The sequence below is a fragment of the Macaca nemestrina genome, chromosome 1 (assembly GCF_043159975.1).
Source record: "Macaca nemestrina isolate mMacNem1 chromosome 1, mMacNem.hap1, whole genome shotgun sequence".
Taxonomy (NCBI): Eukaryota; Metazoa; Chordata; class Mammalia; order Primates; family Cercopithecidae; genus Macaca; species Macaca nemestrina.
In genome coordinates, this window is record NC_092125.1 from 194,887,958 (window position 1) to 194,892,766 (window position 4,809).

General features: G+C 44.2%; 1 pseudogene; it reads right to left on the reverse strand.

The window, feature by feature from the left end:
* Window positions 1–2,903: 2,903 nt before the first annotated feature.
* LOC112429032 (eukaryotic translation initiation factor 1-like) lies at window positions 2,904–4,229 on the reverse strand (annotated as a pseudogene).
* Between the last annotated feature and the right edge of the window lie 580 nt (window positions 4,230–4,809).

Consider the following 4,809-nt stretch of genomic DNA (forward strand, 5'->3'; position numbering starts at 1 on the left):
CACCATGCCTAATTTTTTTTTTTTTTTGTATTTTTGTAGAGACAAAAATACAAATAAATGGGGTTTTGCCATGTTGGCCAGGTTGGTCTCTAACTTCTGACCTTAGGTGATCCACCAACCTTGGCCTCCCAGGATGCTGGAATTACAAGCATGAGACACTGTGTCTGGCCTGGAGGTCCAACTTCCTTCTTCTTCTTCTTCTTCTTTTTTTTTTTTTTTTTTTTGAGATGGAGTCTCACTCTGTCTCCCAGGCTGGAGTGCAGTGGCACTATCTCGGCTCACTGCAAGCTCCGCCTCCCAGGTTCATGCCATTCTCCTGCCTCAGCCTCCCAAGTAGCTGGGTCTACAGGCGCCTGCCACCACACCTGGCTAATTTTATTTTGTATTTTTTTAGTAGAGATGGAGTTTCACCGTGTTAGCCAGGATGGTCTTGATCTCTTGACCTCGTTATCCACCTGCCTCGGCCTCCCAAAGTGCTGGGATTACAGGCGTGAGCCACCGCGCCCGGCCCAAACTTCATTCTTTTATGTGTGGCTATCCAGTTGTCCCTGCACCGTTTGTTGAAATTAATACATGTCTGACTCTGGTGTTCTGCAGTGCCAGGTTGCTGGATACAGGCAGAATGGCTTTCTGCCACATTTCACAATAGTTCTCAATTTTAAAATTTGCTTTGAACTGGAAAATCTAAACTGGAATTTTTGGTTTCTTACTGTAAGTGACATAATCATTTAACTCTTTCTTGCATTTTTCAATGGCATAAAATTATTCTAATCAAGTCCACGAAGTCTTACTTTCAGGACACATCATCCAAAAGTCAAACAGTAATAGTTAATTAATGGCTACAAACAGCAGACCAATAGAATCCCAATAGAATGCCAACCAGGATTGTTGGCTGCAGCATTAGAAGCCAAAAGTGGATAACTAAGGTAGAAAGGAATTTATCAGAAGAAGATTATGTAACTCACAGAAAGGAAGGGAAAAACAGGAAAGGCAGCCTTGGGAAATGAATTGAAAGCAATTTTTCTGGCCAAAAGAAGCTAGATAGCCTTCCTTGATCACACCTCACCACAAGAAAAGTATGATCACGACACCTCCAGTAGACATTTGCTGCTGTCAAACTCTTGACATCATTGTTACAGTCCTTAATAATCTCACACTGAGTCCAATAAGACTCCAGTGTCCCAGGCATGAGCAATTTATTGACCAACCCCTGTTCATTGGCTCATGGCCTACATGAGAGGGGACAGAAGGAAATACATTCTCTCTTCAACTTTAGTAATTACACTTGAGTAATTCAAACGGGGCTTCTACATCCTGTTGAGATCCGTATAATAGGGCCTTCCCCAAAGAAAGAGGGATGCTCCGACATGAGATGGCTAAAAACAAGGTGCATTATAGAAATGAATAATAAAAACAATAGCCAACATTTATTTATCGAGGGCTATCTATATAAAAGGTTTTTTGTTTTTTTTCTTTTTTTTTTTGAGACGGAGCCTTGCTCTGTTGCCCAGGCTGGAGTGGAGTGGCATGATCTTGACTCGCTGCAACCTACGCCTCCTGGGTTCAAGCAATTCTCCTGCCTCAGCCTCCCGAGTAGTTGGGATTACAGACGCATGCTGCCATGCCCGGCTAATTTTTATATTTTTAGTAGAGACGGGGTTTCACCATATTGGTCAGTCTGGTCTTGAACATCTGACCTTGTGAGAAGCCTGCCTTGGCCTCCCAAAGTGCTGGGATTACTGGCGTGAGCCACCGCACCCGGCCTATATACAAGTTTTATATGTTTTAATTCATCTAATGCTCACAATAGCCCGATGGGGTATGTTCCATTATCATCCTAAGTGGTAGGCTAAATAATGGGCCCCAAAGAGATCTACTTCCTATCCTTGAAACCTGTGAATATTACCTTATATGGCACAAGGACGAATCCTATGTGTTATATAAAAAAGAATTTGATTGGCCTTTCTTCCTAGTATGTGAATTATATGTCAACAAGCTGTTAGAAAAGCTTATTTATACCTAGTGAAATTGCTTTGGAGGATAAATCTGACTTCATCATGAAAGTGGATCTGTGACCATCAGCAGTTTCAGATTCACATAATCACTTTTTTTTTTGAGATGGAGACTCACTTTGTTGCCCAGGCTGGAGTGCAGTGGTGTGATCTTGGCTCACTGCAAACACCTCCCGGATTCAAGTAATTCTCCTGCCTTAGCCTCCCGAGTACCTGGGATTACAGGCGTGTGCTGCCACACCCGGCTAATTTTTGTATTTTTAGTGGAGACGGGGTTTCACCATGTTAGCCAGGTTGGTCTTGAACTCCTGACCTCAAATGATCCACCTGCCTCGGCCTCCCAAAGTGCTGGGATTACAGGTGTGAAGGGACTTTTCTTTTTTGTCTGTGTGGCTCTTTTCAGTTTATTACATGAAGGAGTTACACTAGTCCAAGCTAAGAGCAGACCCCAAATAGTTACTTCATACACACTGTGGGGTTTTTAAACTTGTGACAAAGACAGAAGGGAAATTCTACTCATTGCGGCCGGGCGCGGTGGCTCAAGCCTGTAATCCCAGCACTTTGGGAGGCCGAGACGGGCGGATCACGAGGTCAGGAGATCGAGACCATCCTGGCTAACACGGTGAAACCCCGTCTCTACTAAAAAATACAAAAAAACTAGCCGGGCGAGGTGGCGGGCGCCTGTAGTCCCAGCTACTTGGGAGGCTGAGGCAGGAGAATGGTGTAAACCCGGGAGGCGGAGCTTGCAGTGAGCTGAGATCCGGCCACTGCACTCCAGCTTGGGCGACAGAGCGAGACTCCGTCTCAAAAAAAAAAAAAAAAAAAAAAAAAAAAAGAAATTCTACTCATTGCAAGAAAATCCTCACTTAAGCTTCAGTGAGCCACAGACACTTAGAACCCATGAACCTTCAGCTGACTGTCCTTGGCCAGTGCAGTCTCTGCAAGGAACTGGCATAGGTTCTTGCATGAGTCACTCTGTAGCTTAATTAGTTCTGCATTTTCTGGATGCTCAATTCAGACAAATTTCTTCTTGAGTGCCGTCACTAGTTTCTTTCTTTCTTTCCTTCTTTTTTTTTCAGAGTCTTGCTCTGTTGCCCAGGCTGGAGTACAGTGACATGATAATCTCGGCTCACTGCAACCTCCTTCTCCCAGGTTCAAGGGATTCTCCTGCCTCAGCCTCCCAAGTAGCCAGGACTACAGACATGCACCACCACAACCAACCAGTTTTTGTGTTTTTAGTAAAGATGGGGTTTCACCATGTTGCCCAGGCTGGTCTCGAACTCCTGACCTCATGTGATCCACCCACCTAGGCCTCCCAAAGTGCTGGGATTACAGACATGAGCCACTGTGCCTGGCCTAGTTTTTTTTTTTTATGGTAGTCATCAGCAATTCCTTGGACAGTAGTAAGGGTCTTCCTGCCATTTCTTTGTTAAATTCTTATATGGATATAATCCTCGGTGCCAGCAGGAAGCAGGTTATCGCCCTTAGCTGCATCTAGCAAAGAGGTTAAAAGAGTAGCGGTTCTGAATAGTAAACATACTATACAATTCGTTTTCCTCAGCAGAAACTGCCTACAGAGGTAGCAGTGGAAGAAGTGGGGGGAAGTGGGCAAAGGTGGGGTATGGAGCATCAGGAAGCAAGGGGGCTCAAAGGGAAAGTTGCTGAGTCCTCATCAGTGGCTCAGTGACTGGGTTCATGAAAAGACTTGAGGTTTTGAATTCAATTTCTTACTGTCCCATACTCTCTTGCCCTTCCACATTCCACCATGAACGACTCAGCAAGAAGGCCTTCAACAGACACCAGCACCTGGATATTGGACTCATCTGCCTCCAGAACTGTAAAAAATATATTTCTTTTCTTTGAAACTACCCAGTCAGTGGTGTTCTGTTACAGCAACACAAAATGGACTAAGAATATGTTGCTAGTAAATATATAATTTTAGCCATGGGTTTTAAGATCTGGAGCGATTGGAAATATTGGGCATTCCCTAGAGATTCTGTACTCAGAGCTGGATGCAGTAACTAGAGGTAATTTTCGATGTGAATGTGCTTGAAGTTGTATGTAGTATAATCCTAACAACAGAGCAAGACCCTATCTCAAAAAAACAACAACAAGAGGGGATATTATGTAGCCTATAAAATAAACGGGTGGGCTAAAGAACCACATTCTGAGCTACATAATGAGAAAGAGCCAAAACCAAATTGCAGAACTGGTCTGATGACAAGGCAGTACTGCCATGATTGAAGAACTCCAGATATGCTGCTTGTGCCAATGATACCATGACCATCAGATACTGGACTGATCACTACTCTGCAGTCACTGCTTTTCCAGGAAGTGATCCTCCTGAAACCAACTTTTCTAGCAAGCTTCGAGGCAGATGTGGCTGACTGGCAGAGCCCAGTCCACATGCCAGTGCTCTAGCTGCAAGGCAGGTGGAAAAAGAGTACCTAGCACTTTCAGCTTCTGTAGGGGATGGTAGGCCCTGCATCTCTGAGTCACCACCTGATGAAATTTCCTAAAGGAAGGAAAGAGGGTTAGAGTGCTATGGACCCAGCATACATGTCATGTCCCTACACCCATAACCGTCAAGACCACCCCTGTAAGGGACATTAATTTTGGATTACTGCCAGTGTATCTCATAAAGCCTACTGCAAACAAGGCTTACACATTTTAACAATTTATACTTAGTCGGGATTATTGAATGAAGGTTGGTTTAAGACAGACGTAAGTTCTCACCAAGAAAACTGTTGCCTGTGCCACATTGGAAAACTGGGACATTAGGAAGCCATTGTTCCAA